The following is a 12,647-nucleotide window of genomic DNA, read 5'->3' on the forward strand; positions in this document are numbered from 1 at the left end:
GAATTTTACCATTGTGTACAACGAAGATTTTGTATTTCTGGAATAACCCTGAATGTAACAAGGAGTTCTATGCATAAATTCTATAGGATAAATAGTTTCTGTGACAATGGTTTATTTTTATTCAACATAATGCAGTCTGGAACAAAATAAGATTATGGCCCTGTTATAGATTCTTTTCTTTTGTGTGTCATATCTATATCGCATAAAAGAAATCATACAGGGAAAAAATACCACCATACAACAGCTTAAGACCAGTGATTAACTGCCTTTCTCTGCTTTTAACATGTTTAGTAATACAACAAGTTTAAGCACAAGTTTCATATGTTTACGGCCAGGATATTCAGAGAATACTTCTTCTATGAAAACCTCCTACTGCGTATGGGATGAACTCTTTCGTTTGTGCTTGTGCAGTGGTTTTCAAAATAGACAATGTTGTCACATTTGCATTGAATGCAAGTTATAATATCATATCCCTTTTGCGTTTTGAAGTACGAGTTCGACCTTGCATTCCATTATTGCGTGGTGATGATGAAGAAGATCGACTTGTTTCTGGCCCCAAGTGTGAAGATGATGGGGTAGGCAGAGCAATGTCATCTACTCTACTGTCATAATTGAATGAATGCAATAACTGATGGATGATTTCATCATCAGACTGATAACGGTCAACTTGTACCGAAAGAGATTGGGATGAATGGAAATTCCGCTGGTTGAAGGTCTGAAATTCCTGCTGATTGGAGGTCTGTAACTCCTGCTGCTGGGAGGACTGGGACTCCTGTTAAAAAAAAAAGGTATATCATGAATAAGAAATAATAAAGAAAATTAAGGTAACTTCTGTATCATTATTATTATTATTATTATTATTATTATTATTATTATTATTATTACTACTTGCTAAGCTACAACCCTAGTTGCGAAAGCAGGATGCTATAAGCCCAGGGGCTCCAACAGGGAAAATAGCCCAGTGAGGAAAGGAAACAAGAAAAAATAAAATATTTCAAGAACAGTAACATTCGATTAATAGCCTATCTCTTTTATAAACTCTAAAAACTATAACAAAATAAGAGGAAGAAAAAAATGATAGAAAAGTGTGCCTGAGTGTACCCTCAAGCAAGAGAATTCTAACCCAAGACAGTGGAAAACCATGGTGCTGAAGCTATGGCACTACTCAAGGCTAGAGAGCAATGGTTTGATTTTTGAGTGACCCTCTCCTAGAAGAGACGCTTACCATAGGTAAAGAGTTTCTTCTACTCTTACTGGAGGAAAGTGGCCACTGAACAATGATAGTGCAGTAACCCCTTGGGTGAAGAAGAATTGTTTGGTAATCTCAGTGTTGTAAGTGTATGAGGTCAGAGGAGAATATGTAAAGAATAGGCCAGACTATTCAGTGTATGTGTAGGCAAAGGATCCTTTGTATTTCACAAAATTGGTTGCGATCTAACTTTTTCAATGAGGCTCTCCTCAATCTAAAATGCCCATTGCACAGGCACGATGGTGATGTTCTTGATGATGTTCTGTAGCTAAGGACACGAGCACGTCGACTGTCGAACGAATGTAAACAAATGCTGAATTGCTGCTTGGTGTCGATTTCACCCCGCAGTGATGGGAATCAGGTTTTGCTGGACCTACTGAGCGCTTGTTCCACAAACGCTGAGCGAACCGAGTCCTGAAACGATGGGGACCCTTACTGGAAAAGGTGGGATTCTGCTAAATAAAAGTCCCTTTGAAAGAGTGCATTCATGGTACGTCGTTTGGGAATGTTGTTGCACTACTCAGAAAGTCAAGGGAAGAAATAAGGATTACATTATTACAACACATTACACTAAAGAGGTGAAAATTAATGGTAACATGACATTACTATGTTAAACAAGTGTATTCTACAGAATATATTATGTAATACAATTAAATATGATACAAATATGTATTTAATCATTCATGAGAGAAAAGTAGTGGTGCAAGATATTTATGCATAAAATTTAGCAACAGTTCATCTTTATTTTAAAGATATAACAAGGACCTTAGTTTTGCTATCTGCTCCATTGAAAAGTTAAATGTCGAATTTTCAGATCTGCAAATGAATTCTTATCGGCGAAAAATAGTTCATACAGAAAGATACTAGCAAGCATATACTATTCCGTCGCTTTGCATGATTTCTTTATTTTAATGCCACATCTTTATCATTAAGATTTCACCTGCATTCATATATTGCTAATGAAGCAAAGAAAACAATAATATTGGTGTTTTATTCAGTTGTTTCCAACAGTCAGGAAGATGTTCATCCGTTATTTTGTCTTCCTGATGTTGGTATGAAAATGTTGTACACATACGGTGTTTGCTCTTGATTAGATTCAATCATTCCTTCCCCATTTTGAGGAGAGAGAGAGAGAGAGAGAGAGAGAGAGAGAGAGAGAGAGAGAGAGAGAGAGAGAGAGAGAGAGTCTTGCTTAAAAGGGTAAAGCTCTTTTAATGGTAAGTTATTTTTACGATTTATCAACTTATCTATTGAATTCCTCTAAGGTATTTATCATAAATGATTAAAATATACGATACGCGTCAGCCAAACTGTTCACCATAAAAAGCACCTTATCTAAAGTTTTTCCTTAGAACTATAGTCTGTCTAAGCCTACATAATGTTAAAACTTTACTTATCAACGGCTGGTCACATTTCTCATCCCACCGCACAACCTATAATCCAAAATCCCACAGAATATAAGAAGACATGGCAACACCGCTTGAAGAAATGCCACATCTACCAGTTTGTCAACTAAGTCTTCTTTCCAAGTTTCTCTAATCCACAGAGAGATAAGTCAACGTTGCATAACAAATTGCCACTTTTACAAGACTATCGTCCCTTTCTCCGGAGCGTACTGAACTGGGAATGGAAAATATAACAACAGCACTTAGTAGAATCTTGAGAAATATGAGCCGGTATAACCCCAGGACTTCTGCAAAAGCGCGTACTGCTTAAAACGGCTCATATAGTGAGGGAAGTGATACATTCTTGAGGAAGACGAATGTTGCAAACTTTGCATCTACTTAGAATGTATATTTTGTTTGAAAGAATACATCCCAAAAATTATTACAATTTACATATCCTTCTGGAAAAACGCATTTAGAAGCGGCAAAGTTTTGGTCATTGTGATCATATGAAATTCAGTAATATTCATATACTACTACTACTACTACTACTACTACTACTACTACTACTAATAATAATAATAATAATAATAATAATAATAATAACAATGATAATAATAATAATAATAATAATAATAATAATATTATTATTATTATTATTATTATTATTATTATTATTATTAATGATGATAATAATTATAATATGGTTTTAGTGGTTTCTTTCTTCTCCTGACAAGTTCTGGAACTCAAGTTGCTTCCGCTTTCCCAGATTTATATTTATCCTTCCTCTGGAGGCAGGACAATCACCTCTTCCATGGGCAAGCCAATACTTTATTTTTCTTCTTCGTAATTCATCGTCAATTTTTATTTCTATTTTTTTCATGAAGTCTTTTATTATTTCAATTAGCCTTTCCTTCGAAATAATTCCGTAGAAATTTAAAACAAGGAAAATGAAGTTCATAGCCGCAAATAGCTTTCCATTTTTACAAAATACTTTACCGTGCCGACACGTTGAGTTATTTTCCCACAGAATATTCAACATTTGACCAGCATATCGAAGCGAGGAAAAATGGTCCAATTCAATTGAATGATTAAAAAAACTGCATCGTTTTTTTTTTTTTTTTTCTGGAAACCGTTAGCGTCGTTGTCATAGCCTGCATCAATCACAGGCAGAGTCCTCTGGCGCCTATTTTATCAAGTTATAAACAAAAGACCCAAAAACGAACAGTTGTGTCCTTGTTAAAGCATCCAATAAAACAAATGAAATATCAATTAAATGCAAATGTTCCTGACGCTCTGTTTTTGCTAAAGTGAAATATCTTCATTCATTCAACTGTTCGCGTTTAATATTTCCATGACTTTAAAGTTGGAATTAATTTCCTTTTTTATTTAAGTGGTAATGAAAATTCTCTCTCATTTATCAGTTTAATCAACCGTTTTCTCTAGTTTACGAATACAGTACTGTCATGGCTTCAAATATAAAGTAGTGTGAGTTATTTTTCTTTTCTTGTCTTCAGGGACAGAGTTTTGAAGGAAAAGACGGAACAAATATTAAGGATTTTTCTTAAGAGGTAATGATAAAAGTGGTTGCTATGACCGAGATAAGGAAATTCTGTGTGTCAATGCGTGAACAAACTTGCCTTTTTACTTAATTAGGAAACTTCTAAATGATATAAGCTTTACTCTAACCAATGAACAGACCTTTAACAGCGTAAAAATTACGAAATCCAAAAATGGGTTTGTCTGACCAAACATGGCTATTTTCGAGGCCGCCGATGCCCTTCATATGAGCTTAGAAGTTAAGAAACAAAAATGTTTCATAACTGGTTGGACACATTGAAGCTTTCCACAAGAGGCTGTTACTATTCAGTGATTGTTTTCATCAAGCCATGAGCTCATGCCAGATGACATAAAGTCAGACATTTCATGAGATCAGCCACGTATGACACTCGAGTAATCTCTCTTATTGTTTCATTTCTAATCCTGTCCTACTATTTAGCTGTCAATATTCTTCTGAGGGCTTCGTTCTCAAATCTACAAAATCGTTGGATGGTAGGTTTTTGTCATACAATGACTTATGTCCATAATGTAACACCGCTCTCACTAAACAGATATGTAGCCTGTTATGAATATGTATTTTCAGATGATTTGTTTTCCAAATTTTATTTAACCTAGCCATTGTCTGATTTGGTTTTTTTCAATCTTTTATTAAACTCCAATTCTAAAGATCCTGTATTAGAGATCACAGTTCCTAAATATTTACATGATTCTACCTCATTAACCCTTTCTCCTTCTAATGATGTTCCATCTTACATTACATATTCCTTTGTCGTCATCTCTGTCTTTCTATTTACCTTGAGCCCAATCTTCTGTAATATTTCATGTATTCTAGTATGCAGGAATTGCAAATCCTGTGGTGTTCTGTTAATAAGGACAGCGTCGACAGCATACTCTATTTCAGCTAATTTCCTTTTACTAATTTCAGTCCAATCCTTCTCCACCATCTCCAACTGTTCTACGTATTGCAAATCCACGAAAGATAAACAACATAGGTGACAACGCATTCCCTTGGAGTACCCCGCTGGTCACTGGGAATTCATTTGAGAGGACTCCACTAACATTAACTTTGCACTTGCTATGCTCATGAACAGATTTGATCAAATTTAAGAGGAACTACATAATAATGTAGGACTCTCCATAAATTTGACCGATGCACGCTATCAAAAGCTTTTTTATGGTCCACAAATGCCACAAAAAAAGTAGGTTTCTATGTCTATACACATTGCTGTACAACATATCTTATGATGAAAATTGGGTCATTGTAACTCCTAACTTTTCTAAATCCTCCTTGTTTATCTCAGCTTTTTATCAATCTTTCTCTCTATTGTCTTTACTATGAGCATACTATTTGTTTTTATGACAACTGGCATAAGTGTAATACCTCTGTAATTATTGCAATCGATCAGATCTATTTTTTTGTTATTTTTACCAAAACTCCTAGCTCCCATTCATCAAGTTTTGCCTTTTCATGCTATATTTAAGAAAATAACCTTGTAAGTATTCTATGGGTCACTTCATTTTCAGCCAATATCATCTCAGCAGTTATTCTATCAAATCCAGGGGCTTCCCAATGCCCGAGTTTTTTAATAATAGCTTCGACTTCAAACACACTGAATTCATCAATGGGTACATCAAGGTCTTCCTCAGCTTCAGGTACATCAATCAAATTATTTCCTTCATATCTCCTATTGATGACCTCACTAAAGTGTTATATCCAACGATGGCTATTGTCATGTTCTGTTGTTATAACAGATCCCCATCTCTCTTTTTGATGGTATAGGCCTCTTCTTAGCCCACATAAATATTTCATTATTCTATAAGCGATTCTTTCACCATAGCCACTTCCAGAATTTATAGCTTGGTCAGCCTCATCTGCTTTCCTGTCTGAATATTCTCTATAGTTATTCCTGGCTTTTCTTTCGACGTCACTATCAACACTTGAATACTTAGCATGCTCTACCTTGTAATTTTCATTATTTCCTCGAAAACTTTCAATAATGAATTTCTGTCTTTGTCTCCTTTGTATAGTATTCCATGTATTATTTGTTATCCATGGCCTTCTCCTTGTAACAACAGGCCTCTTCACTACCAACAGGCTGATATATATTCTTAATATCACACCATTCTTCATTAATTGTCTGTTCTCCGTTTCATGATGTCTCTAAGACTACAAATCGATTCCTACATTCAATTGCAAATGTTCTTTGTGCTCATCTTCTAGAGGCTTGACTGTATCAAACCTAGGTAGTCTATCCGTCTTTCTGTTGGGTGCTTTCAGTTTTGATTTTAATAAGGCAATGAGAAACTGGTGATCACTTCCAATATCTGCACCTCTATAGCTTCTTACATTTCTCAGAAACCTCCTTCTATTTATTAATGGGTATGTGATCTATTTGGTTTTTGTAACTGCCACATGATGAAGTCCATGTTTATTTGTGGATGTCCTTTTGCTGGAAAAGACTACCTGCTATGACAAGATATTTTGTTGAACAGAAACTTATAAAATTTTCTCCATTTTCATTTGCAACTTCACCAACACCCTCAACACCCATCATATTCTCTATACGTTGATTATTCTTTTAAATTTAACATTGAACTCCCCAATCACAATTTTCATATCTCTCTGGGATCTCATCTATTACACTTTGCTGTACTTCATAGTATTCATATTTTCATTCTTCAGGGGAATTATTTGTTGACGCATACCAAATTATAACAATCATATTGCACTGCTTTGATTTAAACTTTGAAAATAACATTCCTCTATTTACACCTCTCTACTCAGTAAATGCCTATTCTGCTCTTGGCGTCATCATAATTCCTATCATTTCTCTTCCAATTCCATACTTTCTTCCTCAATATATATATATATATATATATATATATATATATATATATATATATATATATATACATATATATATATATATATATATATATATATATATATATATATATACATACATATATATATATATATATATATATATATATATATATATATATATATATGTATACAGTATATATATATATATATATATATATATATATATATATATATATATGTATACAGTATATATATATATATATATATATATATATGTATACAGTATATATATATATATATATATATATATATATATATATATATATATATATATATATATATATATATATACATATATATATATGTATATATATATATATGTATATATATATGTATATATATATATATATATATATATATATATATATATGGGTTGGTGGTCTTTTTGTCCGATGTCACTTTGTCCGACGACACTTCGTCCACGTCTTTTTGTCCAAAGTCTTTTCGTCCGATGGACTTTTGGTCCAACGACATTTGGTCCAATTTCTAAAGAAAACAACAAGTGTTTTAAAGGATTGTTATGAACGTTTACTTCACTTCTGTGTTAAAAGTTTATACCTTATTGGCTTTTATGATAAAGTAATATGCTCATTTTCTAATTACTCCGTTAGTAATGCTTAACATTTTTTTCCTTCCCTCTCTTTAGTATGGTACTATATATAGGCTATAGTGTGTTACAAGTTTAATACTTCAGTTACTGAATCATCTCAGGATTTATTCAAGGTAAAATGACTCAAATACTTCGAGGAGATTCGTCAAATTCTTGTTCACCATATCAAAGAATCACCGAACGTCTCAAAAGATTGGTAACTGGATATGAGTCAACGAGGAAAACAGTTTTTAAAGAATGCGGCAAATAGTTTGCACCCATTTTAAACAATCATTCTAATTTTTTTCTTAAATCATTCATTATATTACATATGTGTTACTATTAACATTATCAACTTTTGGAAAGTGACCATGAATTTGCCATTTTGCATAATGGCCGGGCATTTTGTAAAATAACCCATTTTGCGTAATGGACATGGCACACACACATACATATATATATGTATATATATATATATATATATATATATATATATATATATATATATATATATATATATGTGTGTGTGTGTGTGTGTGTGTGTGTGTGTGTGTGCGTGTTTGTATTTCTTTGGTCTGAGATTTCTTTACCAGTCCCCTTACAACGTGTTTCACTTATCCTAACTATATTCAATAAATTCATTCCCCACTTGCTGTAACTTCCTAATCTGTATCATGGTTCTAACATTCCGATTACCAATTTTACATTTTTTCTTTAGTATTTATAAACCGGGAGATTCTTAGCATTCCGCTAAGCCCGGAACTGAGGGCTAATCTGTTATTTTCTCTGTCTATAGACTAACTGATACGTAAAGGATTCATTGGCTAGATTCATCAAAGGATAGGCAGTTGCTTGTGATGCGCAGTGTCTATCTAACTAAGGTGTATATAATGCCAGTCCATACTAATTTCTGTAAGATCATCCGCCAGGCATCGAGAGTAGAAGCTGAAGGGACAGTTTGTCTATCGCCTTAAACCCAAGTTACTTCTTCGAGATTTAGGGGAGCATTTCCTCCACACCCAAAGTTCTCGTTACTCTGCCAGGATGCTCCTCAGCTTATATAACCGTTGGCAAAAATGGATTGTTAGAATATACCGCCTAGCACGGTATAATATATAAATTTTTTAACTATAAATCTCTAAATTTTTCCTTTACGTGTATGCCCTGCATTTGTAACTTATGTAGCACAATAAGATCCCACCGTTTCTTTTAAAATAAATTTTCAGTCTTTTCTTATTTCTTAAAAAGTTATACAAACACACACACACAACACACACAACACAAACACACACACACACACACACACACACATATATATATATATATATATATATAAATATATATGGTTTTTCGCTCATTTTTATTGTCCCCCCAAGTAACTCCATAGAGCTGAAGTGATCCAAATTATCAATGAAGTTGGATCACCCTACTGTAGGTGATGGTGTTGTAGGTCTACTCACTGTCACAGCAACGGAAGCAACCTACTAACCCGCTCCTCGACGTTCCTATCACACCATGGGTACGATTCCAGGATCATCTGCTACCTATTATTCCTCCTTCGCCTCTCGCTCCAACTCTCCCACTTCCAGCTCCTCCTCGTCAAAGATGTCAACAGCCTCTAGATTTTCATCATCATCACTCTCCTTCTCCATTATGAGTGAGTTGGCGGTATCTATGGCTAAAGTAAATTGCCTGCTGACCATGATTCCTGAGAAGTAAAAAAAAAAAAAAAAAAGAGAAAAATTAGTATTCAAAGGAAAATGGGCTATATGATAATAAGCGGGCTCTAAGCCAAATTCAATGTCACGTATATAGTAGACACAATAACCAGCCACCTTTTACAACAATAAAGAACCATACAAATATCAACGCTATTGCACAGTAAATTGTTTTGGAAAAACGTTAATTTTTCTTCACTTACCCAATTTACGTTTCGTAGGGCCGAACTCAATCCTGAGAAGGCTCAAATAAGTGGGAAGCAGAGGAACTGGACTGAAGTGTCTTGACCCAACCGTGGCCTGTGGACTACTGGGCTCTTGGCTCTTGCAGGTCGATAACATACTCATTGTCCTCATTGTCATTCGTGACAGCCGAGGATGTAAGCTATCATGTGTCACTAATACCTGACCATGAGCATGATGAATGATGCCAACTTGTCTATGCAAGGTTTGAACCATAATCCTTCAAAAATAAAATCGTATTTCTATTGTTTGAAAACGGTAGAACAGGAAGAAGAATAGTTGGAATTTCCACTTAAAAGTTAAAACACACATCTTTTCTTACAATCTTTTATCATCGAAAATAAGATTGGATGGATAAAGTTTCGGTAATAAATAAATAAACAATTAAGTAAATATATATATATATATATATATATATATATATATATATATATATATATATATATATATATCACCATCTCCTCCTACGCCTATTGATGCAAAGGGCCTCGGTTAGATTTCGCCCGTCATCGCTATCATAAGTATTAATTTAATGCATCTCCATTCATGATCCCTAATTTATGCTTCAGAGTCCTCAGCCATGTAGGCCTGGGACGTTGAGGTGTTCTAGTGTCTTGTGGAACCCAGTTAAAAGGTTTGGTGAAGTAATCTTTCTTGGGGAGTGCGAAGAACATGCACAAACCACCTCCATCTACCCCTTACCATAATCTCACCCACATATGGTACTCGAGTAATCTCTCTGAAAGTTAGATTTCTAATCATGTCCTGCCATTTTACTCCCAATATTCTTCCGAGGGCTTTGTTCTCAAATCTACTAAAACTGTTGGGGATTATTCAAATGTCATACCATAACTCATGTCCTTACAGTAACACAGATCTCATTAAACATATACTCTATATAGCGTGATTTTTACATGTAATTTCAGACGAGTTGATTTTCAAATTTTACTTAACCAAGTCATTGTGTGATTTGCTTTATTCAGTCTTCCACTAAACTATAAAGACCCTGCATTAGAGATAATAGTTCCTAAATATTTGAATTATTCTCCCTCATTATTCATTTCTCCTTCCAATGATATTTCATCTTTCATTGCATATTCCGTTCGCATCATCTCTGTCTTTCTTCTATTTATCTTGAGCAAAACCTCCTAAAATATTTCATGCATTCTGGTAAGCAAGCTTTGCAAATCTTGTAGTGTTCTGCTAATAAGGACAGCATTACCAGCATACTCTAGGTCAGATAACTTTCTATTACTAATCCAGTCCAATCCTTCTCCACAATCTCCAACTGTTCTACTCATTACAAAATCCAACAAGGGTGACAACACATTCCCCTGGATTACTCATATATATATATATATATATATATATATATATATATATATATATATATATGTATGTATATATATATATATATATATATATGTATATATATACATATATATGTGTGTATATATATGTATATATCTATATGTATATATGGCTGATGATGATATATATATGTATGTATATATATGTATATATCTATATGTATATATGGCTGATGATGATATATATATGTATGTATATATATATATATATATATATATATATATATATATATATATATATATATATATATATATATATATATATATATACACAGTATATATATATATATATATATACATATATATGCATATATATATATATATATATATATATATATCATCATCAGCCATTACTAGTCCACTGCAGAACAAAAGAACACTGATACATCCATTCAATTTCTTAGTTTGGTAATCCATCGTCTTTTCTTCCTTCCCCTGTTTCTTTTGCAATCTCTCGGGACCTACTCTTTTATCACGATATCCACCTATCAGCTGTCATTTTTATTATATGTCATGGCCACGTCCATTTCTCTTTCTTATATGTTGTTAGAATATCCTCTACTTAAGTTTGCTCTCGCAGCCATGTTGCTCTTTTTCAGTCTCTTGGTGTTATTCTCATCACTATTCTTTCCTTAGTTTTGAGGCTTTGTAAGGCTGTAAGTTTCTGATGCATAGGTTAAAATAGGAAGAACTAATTCAATGAATACGTTTTTTAGAAAAAGTGTCATATACTTTTTCTAATCTCATTTTGTGTTCCAAAATCTCTCCTTCCCATGCTTATCCTTCTCTTAATTTCTGCCTCATATCCTAAGGAAATACTTACTGTTTGTCCTAAGTACGTATATTCACCAACCTTGTCTAAATTTTTGTCCATAGTTCTTATTTATTGTCTCTGCATTTTCATTTAACATATATTTATTTTCATTCCTATATATCTGGTTTCGCCATTCGAATCTTCTATCATTTTTTTTTTTCAATTCCTCTAATGATTCACTTAACACAGTTATGTCATATGCAAATCTCAAGTTGTTAAGGCATTCCCCATTAATGATCATTCCTACATTGTCCAAATCTATATTCTTAAAAACTTCTAGGCATGATGTGAATAATTTAGAAGAGGGTCTCCCTGTCTAACTCCTTTTTCAATCGGAATTATTCTCACTCTCAATATGTCTTTGATTGGCTTTCATTACTGCTGTGGTTTTGACAGATTCAAAAGCTATCTTATAGTCTCTAAATGCCCAAGTTAGTGGTTTGTCATACTTTCTTGATTTTTCCGTTAACTGGTTAATTATATGGATATGGTCAGTTGTTGAATACCCACTTCTAAAGCCTACCTTTGCATATATATATATATATATATATATATATATATATATATATATATATATATATATATATATATATATATGTATGTATATATATACAGAATATATATATATATATATATATATATATATATATATATATATATATATATATGTGTGTGTGTGTGTGTGTGTATGTGTGTGTGTGATTGCGTGTCTATGCTGTAAGATTCACACAGAATATAACTTTTGTTAATCCTACTTGAATATCCTTGACAAAGAAATCCAGATAAAATCGAATGAAAAATCAAGCACATCGTTATAGTGAAGCTTGAGAGG

General features: G+C 33.1%; 1 pseudogene; it reads right to left on the minus strand.

The window, feature by feature from the left end:
- Positions 1–211: 211 nt before the first annotated feature.
- LOC137623407 (uncharacterized) lies at positions 212–9,207 on the minus strand (annotated as a pseudogene).
- Positions 9,208–12,647: the final 3,440 nt, after the last annotated feature.

This window comes from Palaemon carinicauda, chromosome 30 (assembly GCF_036898095.1).
Source record: "Palaemon carinicauda isolate YSFRI2023 chromosome 30, ASM3689809v2, whole genome shotgun sequence".
Classification (NCBI taxonomy): domain Eukaryota; kingdom Metazoa; phylum Arthropoda; class Malacostraca; order Decapoda; family Palaemonidae; genus Palaemon; species Palaemon carinicauda.